Source organism: Silene latifolia, chromosome Y (genome assembly GCF_048544455.1).
Source record: "Silene latifolia isolate original U9 population chromosome Y, ASM4854445v1, whole genome shotgun sequence".
NCBI lineage: Eukaryota > Viridiplantae > Streptophyta > Magnoliopsida > Caryophyllales > Caryophyllaceae > Silene > Silene latifolia.
The window spans coordinates 477479369-477499099 of NC_133538.1; positions in this window are offsets into that span (position 1 = coordinate 477479369).

Sequence of the window (19731 nt, forward strand, 5' to 3'; positions counted from 1 at the left end):
TGATTTCGACCATTTATGGCCAAGTTTCACAATATTGCCTTCTAGTTTCACAATATAAGCTCTAAGATTCACAAAATAAGGTTTAGGATTCACAAAACAAGAAAAAGAGCAAAATAGGTGATTTCGGCAATTTTATGACCCAATTTCACAATATTGCCTTTTAGTTTCACAAAACATGCTCTAGGATTCACAAAATAAGGTATAAGATTCACAAAATAAGAAAAGGAGAAAAATAGGTGATTTAGATCATTTATAACCAAGTTTCATAATATTGTGTTCTAGTTTCACATAACAAACTTTAGAACTCACAAAATAGGGCATAAGATTCACAAAATAAGAAAAGGAGGAAAATGGGTGATTTTGACCATTTATGACCAAGTTTCACAACATTGTCTACTAACATTCACAATATAAGTTCTAAGATTCACAAAATAAGGTCTAGGATTCATAAATTAAGAAAAAGAGCAAAATAGGTGATTTCAACAATTTTATGACCCAATTTCACAATATTGCGTTTTAGTTTCCCAAAACAAGCTCTAGAATTCACAAAATAAGGTATAAGATTCATAAAATAAGAAAAGGAGAAAAATAGGTGATTTTGATCATTTAGAACCATGTTTCATAATATTGTGTTCTAGTTTCACAAAACAAGCTTTAAGATTCATAAAATAGGGCATAAGATTCACAAAATAAGAAAAGGAGGAAAATAGGTGATTTCGACCATTTATGACCAAGTTTCACAACATTGTCTTCTAACATTCACAATATAAGCTCTAAGATTCATAAAATAAGCTCTAGGATTCACAAAATAAGAAAAAGAGCAAAATAGGAGATTTTGACCATTTTATGACCCAATTTCACAATATTGCCTTTTAATTTCACAAAACAAGCTCTAAGATTCACAAAATAAGGTATAAGATTCACAAAATAAGAAAAGGAGAAAAATAGGTGATTTTGATCATTTATAACCAAGTTTCAAAAATATTGCCTTCTAGTTTCACAAAACAAGCTTTAGGATTCACAAAATAGGCCATAAGATTCACAAAATAAGATAAGGAGGAAAATAGGTCATTTCGACCATTTATGACCAAGTTTCACAACATTGTCTTCTAACATTCACAATATAAGCTCTAAGATTCACAAAATAAGGTCTAGGATTCACAAAATAAAAAAAGATCAAATTTTTCACAATATTGTCTTCTAGCTTTACAAAACAAGCTCTAGGATACACAAAACAAAGTCTAAGATTCACACAAAAAAAGAGCAAAATAGGTGATTTCGAACATTTTATGACCCAATTTCACAATATTGCCTTTTAGTTTCACAAAACAAGCTCTAGGATTCACAAAATAAGGTATAAGATTCACAAAATAAGAAAAGAGAAAAATAGGTGATTTTGATCATTTATAACCAAGTTTCAAAATATTGTCTTCTAGTTTCACAAAACAAGCTTTGGGGTCACAAAATAGGGCATAAAATTCACAAAATAAGAAAAGGAGGAAAATAGGTGATTTCGACCATTTATGACCAAGTTTCACAATATTGCCTTCTAGTTTCACAATATAAACTCTAAGATTCACAAAATAAGGTCTAGGATTCACAAAATAAGAAAAAGAGCAAAATAGGTGATTTCGAACATTTTATGACCCAATTTCACAATATTGCCTTTTAGTTTCACAAAACATGCTCTAGGATTCACAAAATAAGGTATAAGATTCACAAAATAAGAAAAGGAGAAAAATAGGTGATTTTGATCATTTATAACCAAGTTTCATAATATTGTGTTCTAGTTTCACAAAACAAGCTTTAGGATTCACAAAATAGGGCATAAGATTCACAAAATAAGAAAAGGAGGAAAATAGGTGATTTCGACCAATTATGACCAAGTTTCACAACATTGTCTACTAACATTCACAATATAAGCTCTACGATTCACAAAATAAGGTCTAGGACTCACAAAATAAGAAAAAGTGCAAAATAGGTGATTTCAACCATTTTATGACCCATTTTCACAATATTGCCTTTTAGTTTCACAAAACAAGCTCTAGGATTCACAAAATAAGGTATAAGATTTACAAAATAAGAAAAGGAGAAAAATAGGTGATTTTGATCATTTATAACCAAGTCTCAAAAATATTGTCTTCTAGTTTCACAAAACAAGCTTTAGGATTCACAAAATAGGCCATTAGATTCACAAAATAAGATAAGGAGGAAAATAGGTGATTTCGAACATTTATGACCAAGTTTCACAACATTGTCTTCTAACATTCACAATATAAGCTCTAAGATTCACAAAATACGGTCTAGGATTCACAAAATAAAAAAAGATCAAATTTTTCACAATATTGTCTTCTAGCTTTAAAAAACAAGCTCTAGGATACACAAAACAAAGTCTAGGATTCACACAAAAAAAGAGCAAAATAGGTGATTTCGACCATTTTATTACCCAATTTCACAATATTGCCTTTTAGTTTCACAAAACAAGCTCTAGGATTCACAAAATAAGGTATAAGATTCACAAAATAAGAAGAAAGAAAAATAGGTGATTTTGATCATTTATAACCAAGTTTCAAAATATTATCTTCTAGTTTTACAAAACAAGTTTTGGGATTCACAAAATAGGGCATAAAATTCACAAAATAAGAAAAAGAGGAAAATAGGTGATTTCGACCATTTATGACCAAGTTTCACAATATTGCCTTCTAGTTTCACAATATAAGCTCTAAGATTCACAAAATAAGGTTTAGGATTCACAAAACAAGAAAAAGAGCAAAATAGGTGATTTCGGCAATTTTATGACCCAATTTCACAATATTGCCTTTTAGTTTCACAAAACATGCTCTAGGATTCACAAAATAAGGTATAAGATTCACAAAATAAGAAAAGGAGAAAAATAGGTGATTTAGATCATTTATAACCAAGTTTCATAATATTGTGTTCTAGTTTCACATAACAAACTTTAGAACTCACAAAATAGGGCATAAGATTCACAAAATAAGAAAAGGAGGAAAATGGGTGATTTCGACCATTTATGACCAAGTTTCACAACATTGTCTACTAACATTCACAATATAAGTTCTAAGATTCACAAAATAAGGTCTAGGATTCATAAAATAAGAAAAAGAGCAAAATAGGTGATTTCAACCATTTTATGACCCAATTTCACAATATTGCGTTTTAGTTTCACAAAACAAGCTCTAGAATTCACAAAATAAGGTATAAGATTCATAAAATAAGAAAAGGAGAAAAATAGGTGATTTTGATCATTTAGAACCATGTTTCATAATATTGTGTTCTAGTTTCACAAAACAAGCTTTAAGATTCATAAAATAGGGCATAAGATTCACAAAATAAGAAAAGGAGAAAAATAGGTGATTTCGACCATTTATGACCAAGTTTCACAACATTGTCTTCTAACATTCACAATATAAGCTCTAAGATTCATAAAATAAGGTCTAGAATTCACAAAATAAGAAAAAGAGCAAAATAGTAGATTTCGACCATTTTTTGACCCAATTTCACAATATTGCCTTTTAGTTTCACAAAACAAGCTCTAGGATTCAAAAAATAAGGTATAAGATTCACAAAATAAGAAAAGGAGAAAAATAGGTGATTTTGATCATTTATAACCAAGTCTCAAAAATATTATCTTCTAATTTCACAAAAAATTTAGGATTCATAAAATAGGCCATTAGATTCACAAAATAAGATTAGGAGGAAAATAGGTGATTTCGAACATTTATGACCAAGTTTCACAACATTGTCTTCTAACATTCACAATATAAGCTCTAAGATTCACAAAATAAGGTCTAGGATTCACAAAATAAGAAAAAGAGCAAAATAGGAGATTTCGACCATTTTATGACCCAATTTCACAATATTGCCTTTTAGTTTCACAAAACAAGCTCTAGAATTCACAAAATAAGGTATAAGATTCACAAAATAAGAAAAAGAGAAAAATAGGTGATTTTGATCATTTATAACCAAGTTTCATAATATTGTGTTCTAATTTCACAAAACAAGCTTTAGGATTCACAAAATAGGGCATAAGATTCACAAAATAAGAAAAGGAGGAAAATAGGTGATTTCGACCATTTATGACCAAGTTTCACAACATTGTCTTCTAACATTCACAATATAAGCTCTAAGATTCATAAAATAAGGTCTAGGATTCACAAAATAAGAAAAAGAAGAAAATAGTAGATTTCGACCATTTTATGACCCAATTTCACAATATTGCCTTTTAGTTTCACAAAACAAGCTCTAGGATTCAAAAAATAAGGTATAAGATTCACGAAATAAGAAAAGGAGAGAAATAGGTGATTTTGATCATTTATAACCAAGTCTCAAAAATATTGTCTTCTAGTTTCACAAAACAAGCTTTAGGATTAACAAAATAGGCCATTAGATTCACAAAATAAGATAAGGAGGAAAATAGGTGATTTCGACCATTTATGACCAAGTTTCACAACATTGTCTTCTAACATTCACAATATAAGCTATAAGATTCACAAAATACGGTCTAGGATTCACAAAATAAAAAAAGATCAAATTTTTCACAATATTGTTTTCTAGCTTTACAAAACAAGCTTTAGGTTACACAAAACAAAGTCTAGGATTCACACAAAAAAAGAGCAAAATAGGTGATTTCGACCATTTTATTACCCAATTTCACAATATTGCCTTTTAGTTTCACAAAACAAGCTCTAGGATTCACAAAATAAGGTATAAGATTCACAAAATAAGAAAAAAGAAAAATAGGTGATTTTAATCATTTATAACCAAGTTTCAAAATATTGTCTTCTAGTTTCACAAAACAAGCTTTGGGATTCACAAAATAGGGCATAAAATTCACAAAATAAGAAAAGGAGGAAAATAGGTGATTTCGACCATTTATGACCAAGTTTCACAATATTGCCTTCTAGTTTCACAATATAAGCTCTAAGATTCACAAAACAAGGTCTAGGATTCACAAAATAAGAAAAAGAGCAAAATAGGTGATTTCCACCATTTTATGACCCAATTTCACAATATTGCCTTTTAGTTTCACAAAACAAGCTCTAGGATTCACAAAATAAGAGATAAGATTCACAAAATAAGAAAAGGAGAAAAATAGGTGATTTTGATCATTTATAACCTAGTTTCAAAAATATTGTCTTCTAGTTTCACAAAACAAGGTTTAGGATTCACAAAATAAGAAAAGGAGGAAAATAGGTGATTTCGACCATTTATGACCAAGTTTCACAACATTGTCTTCTAACATTCACAGTATAAGTTCTAAGATTCACAAAATAAGGTCTAGATTCACAAAATAAGAAAAAGAGCAAAATTGGTGATTTCGACCATTTTATGACCCAATTTCACAATATTGCCATTTAAACTCAGGTGCAACATTCCTTGTCCACAATTCACTACCACCAGGTGTGGAGTCCAAAAGTAGTTGATGCACACGAGAAGGAACAAAATGTTGTTCAACATGTGGAGTAGAACTAAATGCATCAGGTGGTTCAATCAGAACAGTAGAAGTAAGTGAAGACTCAACAATATCATTACTATCTTTAGAGGTAATGGCAGAGACATGAAGATCATTACAGGAAGAAGAACTTACATTACTTGTAGGATCTGGCAAGAAAAGTAAAATGTAAAATAACAAGAAAAATTCTAAAAGATATGGACGAAAACAAAATCACACAAGTGGCTGAACAATATCATGATAGAAAAGTAGATCTATATACTTAACATATTTATATATGTTTTAATTTAATTTGTTATAAAATTAATAAATGATCTTATGCATGCAAACTATAATCAAAAAGAGAAGAATCTTCCATCTTTACATTGGATTTTCGGTTTTAGGGCACAAGAGAGATCTCCTTCTCTCTTGTTCTTGAGCTTTCCTTTTGGATGAACAAAGACCCAAGTGTAGGATCTCTCCCAATGATTTATACCCAAAGCACACTCTTAATTAAAATCAATATTATAAATACTAGTACAATATTGTCTTCTAACATTCACAATATAAGCTCTAAGATTCACAAAATAAGGTCTAGGATTCACAAAATAAAAAAAGATCAAATTTTTAACAATATTGTCATCTAGCTTTACAAAACAAGCTCTAGGATACACAAAACAAAGTCTAAGATTCACACAAAAAAAAGAGCAAAATAGGTGATTTCGAACATTTTATGACCCAATTTCACAATATTGCCTTTTAGTTTCACAAAACAAGCTCTAGGATTCACAAAATAAGGTATAAGATTCACAAAATAAGAAAAGAGAAAAATAGGTGATTTTGATCATTTATAACCAAGTTTCAAAATATTGTCTCCTAGTTTCACAAAACAAGCTTTGGGATTCACAAAATAGGGCATAAAATTCACAAAATAAGAAAAGGAGGAAAATAGGTGATTTCGAACATTTTACGACCCAATTTCACAATATTGCCTTTTAGTTTCACAAAACATGCTCTAGGATTCACAAAATAAGGTATAAGATTCACAAAATAAGAAAAGGAGAAAAATAGGTGATTTTGATCATTTATAACCAAGTTTCATAATATTGTGTTCTAGTTTCACAAAACAAGCTTTAGGATTCACAAAATAGGGCATAAGATTCACAAAATAAGAAAAGGAGGAAAATAGGTGATTTCGATCAATTATGACCTAGTTTCACAACATTGTCTACTAACATTCACAATATAAGCTCTACGATTCACAAAATAAGGTCTAGGACTCACAAAATAAGAAAAAGAGCAAAATAGGTGATTTCAACCATTTTATGACCCAATTTCACAATATTGCCTTTTAGTTTCACAAAACAAGCTCTAGGATTCACAAAATAAGGTATAAGATTCACAAAATAAGAAAAGGAGAAAAATAGGTGATTTTGATCATTTATAACCTAGTTTCAAAAATATTGTCTTCTAGTTTCACAAAACAAGCTTTAGGATTCACAAAATAGGCCATTAGATTCACAAAATAAGATTAGGAGGAAAATAGGTGATTTCGAACATTTATGACCAAGTTTCACAACATTGTCTTCTAACATTCACAATATAAGCTCTAAGATTCACAAAATAAGGTCTAGGATTCACAAAATAAGAAAAAGAGCAAAATAGGAGATTTCGACCATTTTATGACCCAATTTCACAATATTGCCTTTTAGTTTCACAAAACAAGCTCTAGAATTCACAAAATAAGGTATAAGATTCACAAAATAAGAAAAGGAGAAAAATAGGTGATTTTGATCATTTATAACCAAGTTTCATAATATTGTGTTCTAGTTTCACAAATAAGCTTTAGGATTCACAAAATAGGGCATAAGATTCACAAAATAAGAAAAGGAGGAAAATAGGTGATTTCGACCATTTATGACCAAGTTTCACAACATTGTCTTCTAACATTCACAATATAAGCTCTAAGATTCATAAAATAAGGTCTAGGATTCACAAAATAAGAAAAAGAGGAAAATAGTAGATTTCGACCATTTTATGACCCAATTTCACAATATTGCCTTTTAGTTTCACAAAACAAGCTCTAGGATTCACAAAATAAGGTATAAGATTCACAAAATAAGAAAAGGAGAGAAATAGGTGATTTTGATCATTTATAACCAAGTCTCAAAAATATTGTCTTCTAGTTTCACAAAACAAGCTTTAGGATTAACAAAATAGGCCATTAGATTCACAAAATAAGATAAGGAGGAAAATAGGTGATTTCGACCATTTATGACCAAGTTTCACAACATTGTCTTCTAACATTCACAATATAAGCTATAAGATTCACAAAATACGGTCTAGGATTCACAAAATAAAAAAAGATCAAATTTTTCACAATATTGTTTTCTAGCTTTACAAAACAAGCTTTAGGTTACACAAAACAAAGTCTAGGATTCACAAAAAAAAAGAGCAAAATAGGTGATTTCGACCATTTTATTACCCAATTTCACAATATTGCCTTTTAGTTTCACAAAACAAGCTCTAGGATTCACAAAATAAGGTATAAGATTCACAAAATAAGAAAAAAGAAAAATAGGTGATTTTAATCATTTATAACCAAGTTTCAAAATATTGTCTTCTAGTTTCACAAAACAAGCTTTGGGATTCACAAAATAGGGCATAAAATTCACAAAATAAGAAAAGGAGGAAAATAGGTGATTTCGACCATTTATGACCAAGTTTCACAATATTGCCTTCTAGTTTCACAATATAAGCTCTAAGATTCACAAAACAAGGTCTAGGATTCACAAAATAAGAAAAAGAGCAAAATAGGTGATTTCGACCATTTTATGACCAAATTTCACAATATTGCCTTTTAGTTTCACAAAACAAGCTCTAGGATTCACAAAATAAGAGACAAGATTCACAAAATAAGAAAAGGAGAAAAATAGGTGATTTTGATCATTTATAACCTAGTTTCAAAAATATTGTCTTCTAGTTTCACAAAACAAGGTTTAGGATTCACAAAATAAGAAAAGGAGGAAAATAGGTGATTTCGACCATTTATGACCAAGTTTCACAACATTGTCTTCTAACATTCACAGTATAAGTTCTAAGATTCACAAAATAAGGTCTAGATTCACAAAATAAGAAAAAGAGCAAAATTGGTGATTTCGACCATTTTATGACCCAATTTCACAATATTGCCATTTAAACTCAGGTGCAACATTCCTTGTCCACAATTCACTACCACCAGGTGTGGAGTCCAAAAGTAGTTGATGCACACGAGAAGGAACAAAATGTTGTTCAACATGTGGAGTAGAACTAAATGCATCGGTGGTTCAATCGAACGGTAGAAGTAAGTGAAGACTCAACAATATCATTACTATCTTTAGAGGTAATGGCAGAGACATGAAGATCATTACAGGAAGAAGAACTTACATTACTTGTAGGATCTGGCAAGAAAAGTAAAATGTAAAATAACAAGAAAAATTCTAAAAGATATGGACGAAAACAAAATCACACAAGTGGCTGAACAATATCATGATAGAAAAGTAGATCTATATACTTAACATATTTATATATGTTTTAATTTAATTTGTTATAAAATTAATAAATGATCTTATGCATGCAAACTATAATCAAAAAGAGAAGAATCTTCCATCTTTACATTGGATTTTCGGTTTTAGGGCACAAGAGAGATCTCCTTCTCTCTTGTTCTTGAGCTTTCCTTTTGGATGAACAAAGACCCAAGTGTAGGATCTCTCCCAATGATTTATACCCAAAGCACACTCTTAATTAAAATCAATATTATAAATACTAGTACAATATTGTCTTCTAACATTCACAATATAAGCTCTAAGATTCACAAAATAAGGTCTAGGATTCACAAAATAAAAAAAGATCAAATTTTTCACAATATTGTCATCTAGCTTTACAAAACAAGCTCTAGGATACACAAAACAAAGTCTAAGATTCACACAAAAAAAAGAGCAAAATAGGTGATTTCGAACATTTTATGACCCAATTTCACAATATTGCCTTTTAGTTTCACAAAACAAGCTCTAGGATTCACAAAATAAGGTATAAGATTCACAAAATAAGAAAAGAGAAAAATAGGTGATTTTGATCATTTATAACCAAGTTTCAAAATATTGTCTCCTAGTTTCACAAAACAAGCTTTGGGATTCACAAAATAGGGCATAAAATTCACAAAATAAGAAAAGGAGGAAAATAGGTGATTTCGAACATTTTACGACCCAATTTCACAATATTGCCTTTTAGTTTCACAAAACATGCTCTAGGATTCACAAAATAAGGTATAAGATTCACAAAATAAGAAAAGGAGAAAAATAGGTGATTTTGATCATTTATAACCAAGTTTCATAATATTGTGTTCTAGTTTCACAAAACAAGCTTTAGGATTCACAAAATAGGGCATAAGATTCACAAAATAAGAAAAGGAGGAAAATAGGTGATTTCGATCAATTATGACCTAGTTTCACAACATTGTCTACTAACATTCACAATATAAGCTCTACGATTCACAAAATAAGGTCTAGGACTCACAAAATAAGAAAAAGAGCAAAATAGGTGATTTCAACCATTTTATGACCCAATTTCACAATATTGCCTTTTAGTTTCACAAAACAAGCTCTAGGATTCACAAAATAAGGTATAAGATTCACAAAATAAGAAAAGAAGAAAAATAGGTGATTTTGATCCTTTAGAACCAAGTTTCATAATATTGTGTTCTAGTTTCACAAAACAAGCTTTAGGATTCACAAAATAGGGCATAAGATTCACAAAATAAGAAAAGGAGGAAAATAGGTGATTTCGACCATTTATGACCAAGTTTCACAACATTGTCTTCTAACATTCACAATATAAGCTCTAAGATTCATAAAATAAGGTCTAGGATTCACAAAATAAGAAAAAGAGCAAAATAGTAGATTTCGACCATTTTATGACCCAATTTCACAATATTGCCTTTTAGTTTCACAAAACAAGCTCTAGGATTAACAAAATAAGGTATAAGATTCACAAAATAAGAAAAGGAGAAAAATAGGTGGTTTTGATCATTTATAACCAAGTCTCAAAAATATTGTCTTCTAGTTTCACAAAACAAGCTTTAGGATTCACAAAATAGGCCATTAGATTCACAAAATAAGATAAGGAGGAAAATAGGTGATTTCGAACATTTATGACCAAGTTTCACAACATTGTCTTCTAACATTCACAATATAAGCTCTAAGATTCGCAAAATACGGTCTAGGATTCACAAAATAAAAAAAGATCAAATTTTTCACAATATTGTCTTCTAGCTTTACAAAACAAGCTCTAGGATACACAAAACAAAGTCTAGGATTCACACAAAAAAAGAGCAAAATAAGTGATTTCGACCATTTTATTACCCAATTTCACAATATTGCCTTTTAGTTTCACAAAACAAGCTCTAGGATTCACAAAATAAGGTATAAGATTCACAAAATAAGAAAAAAGAAAAATAGGTGATTTTGATCATTTATAACCAAGTTTCAAAATATTATCTTCTAGTTTCACAAAACAAGTTTTGGGATTCACAAAATAGGGCATAAAATTCACAAAATAAGAAAAGGAGGAAAATAGGTGATTTCGACCATTTATGACCAAGTTTCACAATATTGCCTTCTAGTTTCACAATATAAGCTCTAAGATTCACAAAATAAGGTTTAGGATTCACAAAACAATAAAAAGAGCAAAATAGGTGATTTCGGCAATTTTATGACCCAATTTCACAATATTGCCTTTTAGTTTCACAAAACATGCTCTAGGATTCACAAAATAAGGTATAAGATTCACAAAATAAGAAAAGGAGAAAAATAGGTGATTTTGATCATTTATAACCAAGTTTCATAATATTGTGTTCTAGTTTCACATAACAAACTTTAGAACTCACAAAATAGGGCATAAGATTCACAAAATAAGAAAAGGAGGAAAATGGGTGATTTCGACCATTTATGACCAAGTTTCACAACATTGTCTACTAACATTCACAATATAAGTTCTAAGATTTACAAAATAAGGTTTAGGATTCATAAAATAAGAAAAAGAGCAAAATAGGTGATTTCAACCATTTTATGACCCAATTTCACAATATTGCGTTTTAGTTTCACAAAACAAGCTCTAGAATTCACAAAATAAGGTATAAGATTCACAAAATAAGAAAAGGAGAAAAATAGGTGATTTTGATCATTTAGAACCAAGTTTCATAATATTGTGTTCTAGTTTCACAAAACAAGCTTTAGGATTCATAAAATAGGGCATAAGATTCACAAAATAAGAAAAGGAGGAAAATAGGTGATTTCGACCATTTATGACCAAGTTTCACAACATTGTCTTCTAACATTCACAATATAAGCTCTAAGATTCATAAAATAAGGTCTAGGATTCACAAAATAAGAAAAAGAGCAAAATAGTAGATTTCGACCATTTTTTGACCCAATTTCACAATATTGCCTTTTAGTTTCACAAAACAAGCTCTAGGATTCACAAAATAAGGTATAAGATTCACAAAATAAGAAAAGGAGAAAAATAGGTGATTTTGATCATTTATAACCAAGTCTCAAAAATATTATCTTCTAGTTTCACAAAACAAGCTTTAGGATTCACAAAATAGGCCATTAGATTCACAAAATAAGATTAGGAGGAAAATAGGTGATTTCGAACATTTATGACCAAGTTTCACAACATTGTCTTCTAACATTCACAATATAAGCTCTAAGATTCACAAAATAAGGTCTATGATTCACAAAATAAGAAAAAGAGCAAAATAGGAGATTTCGACCATTTTATGACCCAATTTCACAATATTGCCTTTTAGTTTCACAAAACAAGCTCTAGAATTCACAAAATAAGGTATAAGATTCACAAAATAAGAAAAGGGGAAAAATAGGTGATTTTGATCATTTATAACCAAGTTTCATAATATTGTGTTCTAGTTTCACAAAACAAGCTTTAGGATTCACAAAATAGGGCATAAGATTCACAAAATAAGAAAAGGAGGAAAATAGGTGATTTCAACCATTTATGACCAAGTTTCACAACATTGTCTTCTAACATTCACAATATAAGCTCTAAGATTCATAAAATAAGGTATAGGATTCACAAAATAAGAAAAAGAGGAAAATAGTAGATTTCGACCATTTTATGACCCAATTTCACAATATTGCCTTTTAGTTTCACAAAACAAGCTCTAGGATTCACAAAATAAGGTATAAGATTCACAAAATAAGAAAAGGAGAAAAATAGGTGATTTTGATCATTTATAACCAAGTCTCAAAAATATTGTCTTCTAGTTTCACAAAACAAGCTTTAGGATTAACAAAATAGGCCATTAGATTCACAAAATAAGATAAGGAGGAAAATAGGTGATTTCGACCATTTATGACCAAGTTTCACAACATTGTCTTCTAACATTCACAATATAAGCTCTAAGATTCACAAAATACGGTCTAGGATTCACAAAATAAAAAAAGATCAAATTTTTCACAATATTGTTTTCTAGCTTTACAAAACAAGCTTTAGGTTACACAAAACAAAGTCTAGGATTCACACAAAAAAAGAGCAAAATAGGTGATTTCGACCATTTTATTACCCAATTTCACAATATTGCCTTTTAGTTTCACAAAACAAGCTCTAGGATTCACAAAATAAGGTATAAGATTCACAAAATAAGAAAAAAAGAAAAATAGGTGATTTTAATCATTTATAACCAAGTTTCAAAATATTGTCTTCTAGTTTCACAAAACAAGCTTTGGGATTCACAAAATAGGGCATAAAATTCACAAAATAAGAAAAGGAGGAAAATAGGTGATTTCGACCATTTATGACCAAGTTTCACAATATTGCCTTCTAGTTTCACAATATAAGCTCTAAGATTCACAAAACAAGGTCTATGATTCACAAAATAAGAAAAAGAGCAAAATAGGTGATTTCGACCATTTTATGACCCAATTTCACAATATTGCCTTTTAGTTTCACAAAACAAGCTCTAGGATTCACAAAATAAGAGATAAGATTCACAAAATAAGAAAAGGAGAAAAATAGGTGATTTTGATCATTTATAACCTAGTTTCAAAAATATTGTCTTCTAGTTTCACAAAACAAGGTTTAGGATTCACAAAATAAGAAAAGGAGGAAAATAGGTGATTTCGACCATTTATGACCAAGTTTCACAACATTGTCTTCTAACATTCACAGTATAAGTTCTAAGATTCACAAAATAAGGTCTAGATTCACAAAATAAGAAAAAGAGCAAAATTGGTGATTTCGACCATTTTATGACCCAATTTCACAATATTGCCATTTAAACTCAGGTGCAACATTCCTTGTCCACAATTCACTACCACCAGGTGTGGAGTCCAAAAGTAGTTGATGCACACGAGAAGGAACAAAATGTTGTTCAACATGTGGAGTAGAACTAAATGCATCAGGTGGTTCAATCGTAAAAAGAGAAGTAAGTGAAGACTCAACAATATCATTACTATCTTTAGAGGTAATGGCAGAGACATGAAGATCATTACAGGAAAAAGAACTTACATTACTTGTAGGATCTGGCAAGAAAAGTAAAATGTAAAATAACAAGAAAAATTCTAAAAGATATGGACGAAAACAAAATCACACAAGTGGCTGAACAATATCATGATAGAAAAGTAGATCTATATACTTAACATATTTATATATGTTTTAATTTAATTTGTTATAAAATTAATAAATGATCTTATGCATGCAAACTATAATAAAAAAGAGAAGAATCTTCCATCTTTACATTGGATTTTCGGTTTTAGGGCACAAGAGAGATCTCCTTCTCTCTTGTTCTTGAGCTTTCCTTTTGGATGAACAAAGACCCAAGTGTAGGATCTCTCCCAATGATTTATACCCAAAGCACACTCTTAATTAAAATCAATATTATAAATACTAGTACAATATTAATTTTATAAGGAAAAATGACCAAAAATAATTTTGGTTTTTATCTCTCTAAAACCGGTTAGGAGAGGAGAAGAGGAAGAAATATTTTATCTCTCTAAAATATTTTTTGGGTGAATGAATGAATGAATCATACAACAAAAACATTTTGTGTATATTAGGTAAAATAAGATGAAAACCCAAAGTGGTTTTTCATCTCAAAAAACCGCGTGGAAGAGGGCATGGGAGGGAGCCAATGCATGCTTGAATTGTTCTTTCCAATGAGCATTAGGTTTGCATGGCTAGAGACTAGGGTAATCATCATGTTTACCACTCAAATAATAAACACAATATTATCCTTAATTCTCCCTTAATTTCGGTACATATATGTAAAATGGAATCCATTTTATTTTTGTCAATTTGTCAATATGTCACATGTCACATGTCACATAAATTTGTTATGTATTTTTAACATATTAAAAATCAACGTATTAATAAAAATACGTCATATATAAAAATCGACTTAGTAATTCATAATTACTTGTACCAAAATATTTTACCAATTCATAAATCACAATAAATTGTATTTATAATAATTCATTCAATTTCCATTGTTTCTTTAAACAATAATTTCATCTGAGTAATAATACAACTTGATTACTCAGATCGTATCTCATTTAATCAAATTTCAATGTGATACGTAAATTTTACTTCCAAAATCGTCCGTCAATTTTCAAGTAATTTAATTAACTCGTAACGTTATACGATTAATCAAATGATCAATTAAGAGTGTTGCCCTATAGGTATGACCTAGGGGATCAACTGATCACCACCGTCGCACGACAGTAATGTCAAACTCTAGTCAACCAATCATTACCGATATGAGTGGACCAGTTGATAGTAAAAATATTACTTCCCAATTGTATTCTTTATAATGAGACTTAAGCATGTGATCATCACGATCAACAGTCGTGATCGCATTATTGTCGGAGGACACATATTCCAACAATCTCCCACTTGTCCTCGACAAGTGTGCGTCACCAATTCTCTTGTCCTATTACTATCTACCACTCAATGCAAGGTGTCTTTCAGGTCGTACTTGCAAGTGATCATATCGAGAGTGTTTTCCTCGATCTGGAGAATAACTGATTGACCGGATTTATCCACCATGGATACATTCCGAGCGTGGCCACGCATTTCCAGTTCATTACTCCTCGAGTGGCCCTGAGATATTGTTATAACCCTGACTAGGGGTGGATAATTCCTATCGCACTTATTCCCTTCAACTAGCCACAACCATCATAACCAAAAATATGCCCATTTGACCCCATTTACGAAGGTCGTAGTAACACAAATCAAAGTTAATCTGAAACTGTGCCATCTTAGGCGAATAGTCTCTAGTCAAAAGATTCGACTCATTTGAATACTATAGCAGCTCTCGCCACAACCAGGCTATATAAATTTGCCAGAACTCTATAAGCGGTCATTAGTCCCGACAAAAAGTTCCTAACAGTCTGCCTATATGATCGACTAGTCATCTCACATGACTCCATGGCACTTGAACTTGCCATCAATCGCATCACACTCTAGTCACTTCGAGACGTCATCTCATACAAGTGACTATGGGCAAATACAATGTTAATCCATGTTCACTTTAACGGGGTTCAATTGTCTCTACAACCTGTTTGGATATAACAATGTATAAGGTGAGTTAATAATAACTCAAACGACAAATGTCGACATCACACTCGGGTAGTCAATACCATATTCCAACCTTGTGATGCATATCGTAAGTGTAAACACTTATTGATTGCAATAGAAGTTTAACATTCCATGTGTCCATGTGTTCAAACTTCTTATACTTGCATTTTCCTTTACATTCATGTTATCTCTCATAGCATGAACCTTACCAAGTACACATCAAGGTTCCCGACCTTGGTTTCGGTTCTTTATCTTGAAAGAACTTCGTTATCGATTATCACATAACGAACGAATTTGTGGTGGAGGATATAACTTGTACCGATCAAGTACTCCATTCACACACAATGCACTAGGTATATGTTTTGCAGAGTCTTGCAACAATTTGTCAAGATGATTAACCTAGCACTTCTCACAAGTCCTAGCATATTAGGAAAGATTAGTTTTGAGCAACTTCTTATTCAACTAAGTATCTTTCCAAACTCCTTATTTTCCCTTTTAGCTTGAAAGGCTTAGGATTCTCATAAATCCTTACATGTGCTCGGATTTTCATTAATATGTGCAACCTCTTGTCACATAACAGAGCATTCTGTCAAACATCGAAATCGCTCATCGGATTCTTCTCGAGAATTCATGACGTTTCTACTATGGCTTACCAATGATTCATCATGCTCTTATGCATATGATTTATAATTGGACATGTGCATAATTATTCTAATGGCGGAAACATTAGTAACTTATAATCATGAGATCAACCGTTCTTAGGTTCAATGAAGGACCATGACTGCTAATGGCAATTCCATTTTCATCTACATGAATAACCTATGTGTATGTTGATACGATGTGTATCTCTTAATACTAATCCAATATTTCTTGATGTAATTGGATTCATCATAGTCCTAATTCATCCAGAATTGAAAACTCAAATACTTCTTTGTGAAAGAAGATATTAGCTCGTCATTCCTAATGAGTAATGAGTCATAAACATTCAGAGGATGATAGCTCCCACAAAATTCCATGTCTTCACATGATAATTTTTAAACTCCCACTTAATTCCACATGTTTCGAAATTGATTACTCAATTGAAAACATTTCAAAATTTGGAATGTATGTTGCTTTGCAAAGTTATTAAGATGAAACCATATATGTTTCCATCATATCCTTTCAAAATTTCTATTTCGAAGAGGTCTCATCTTAACCTTATGGAAAGAGATTTTAAATTTCTAACACATTCATGTCATAATGATGTGTGGCAATGTCATTTATTAAATATTCTCTGTTACGAGAGAATAATTCTCTGTTACGAGTTCAGGAAATGGTAAATTTTTTTTCAAACCAATTATCTCGTCAAGGCCTTCAATTTGAAAAAAAAAATCACCGCTTTTTGAACTCATAGCCGGTAGTTATGGTTGGTCAAACATTTTTTAACGAATAAACTTTGACCGACCATAATTCCCGACTATGAGTTGAAACGTCGGTGAATTTTTTTTCACACGGAAGACCTCTTAAAGACGGTCAATTTGAAAAAAAAAGTTTATCGTATTCTGAACTTGTAGCCAAGAGTTATTGACGGTCAAAATTTTTTCGCGTGAAAAGAGGGGTATATCGTAGAAAATGAAAAAATTGAGGGGTACACGAGAGAATATCCCATATAAGTAATATCTAATACACATCCTTCAAAATATCCCTTTTAGAAGGAGGTTTAACCAATTCATTTTCATAACGAGGTTAAGTAATGACATCTGCGTGGTTTAAAACTTTGGCTATTGAAGATATCGGTATATCAATCCTTGCAACCTCTAGTCATAAATATCGCTTATTACTAGGATGTTACATTGATTCATTTAGGCTCTTAAGTAAATATCAAGGTTGAAACTATTGGTCAAAATTTTCATAAACTAGTCAAAAAACTCTTGTTAAGACTTTGCATTAGTCATTTTTCTTCCAAAACTTTCTTTTGGTCTCCTCGTGTAGTTATCTTGAGAACATACTCTTATGATTACTTCACTTGGTCTCTTTAGTCATATAGAACTTACTTGAGACCATAGATCTCATCTATTGGGTATACTATTTAAATAGATATACCTTCATTCAAATCATTCTCTCTTGCGTAGATCTCATTTACACAAGTACACAATTTTTATCTTGCCTCGCGTGTTGTGATCTCATTTTTCTCCCACTCTATCTTTAGAATAAATACACTATAGATTCAAAGATAGCATATGAGACACAAATAATGAATTTTGAAGTATAAGGAGAACTATCTCATAGATTGGCTAATAGTTTTAGATTTCGTAAGTGTACTTGGTGATTGACATTCCTTTAAAAGAGTTCATAGACTCAAAATCACTTTGTAAATGATCATACACAAGTCTTAAGCATGTGGAAATATAATGAATCCCGTCATTATATTTGTCTATTAGATCACTTTAAGTAAATAATCATATGTTTCTAAGAGCAAGCATTTAAATACGGATTTTAGAACAAAAGGATAAAATGATAAAACGGGTGACTTGGGTTGCAAACCAAGTCACCATTATCGAAAATACAACAAATTATCCAAAATACCTTTACATGTCAAACACGGAAACTTAAGGTTCTAAAATCCAAAACATGAGTAAAATAAGACAATAAAAAAAGCAAAGCTCCATGAAAGCTATTCCTAGCTTCTTGATGGTTTCTTATGCTTGCTTTTCTTTTCCTTTGTCCTTGCTTGGTGGAGGCCCTATTTACAATAAAAAGGGAGATACATTATCACAACTTTGTATCACAATACCATAGTTGAATTAGAAACATAAAAGAAAGGATAGTCATTTATCTACTGGAGTGATCTTTCCAGCCTTAATATCACCAAGGTATTTGGAACAATTTCTTTTCCAATGTCTCATACCATTACAATAATGGCATTTATCAAGAGGACCCTTCTTGATTTTTGAAGTGCTAGCTTCATAAGTCCTAGATTTGGTGAAAGTGGGAGCTTGCTTCTTACCCTTCCTCCCATTCTTCTTGAACTTCCCCTTACTCTTAGTGCTTATGTTAAGCACATCCTTGGGTGGGTTCACATTTAACCCCATGTCCCTTTCGGCTTGCACAAGTAACTTGTGCAATTCTTCAAGAGACACATCCTTGTCTTGCATGTTAAAATTCACCCGGAATTGAACATACGCTTTGACTTTGGACAAGGAGTGTAGAATCCTATCTACAACAAGTTCTTTGGGGATTTCAACCTTTTGAAACTTCAAGGTCTCGACAAGCTCCATAAGTTTGAGCACATGAGGGCTAACCTTTTGGCCCTCTTTGAAGTCGAGATCAAAGAATGCCGCGGCCGCCTCATATTGGACGATCCGCGGAGTTTGTGAAAACATTGTCACAAGCTTGGAGTAAATCTCATTAGCGTTGCCCATTTTAAAGGCTCTCCTTTGGAGATCCGCCTCCATTGCAAATATCAAGACATTTTTCATTGAGGCGGACTCCTTTTGGTAAGCCTCGTATGCTTCCCTAGTGGCGGCGGTCGACCTAGTAGTAGGTTCGGGTGGAGAGGCCTCGGTAAGGTAACGACCGTCTTTATGTATCGCCATCTTGAAGAAATCCGTCTTTGGGAACTCCAGAATGAATAAAATTACATAACGAATTACATAATTTCCTATTAT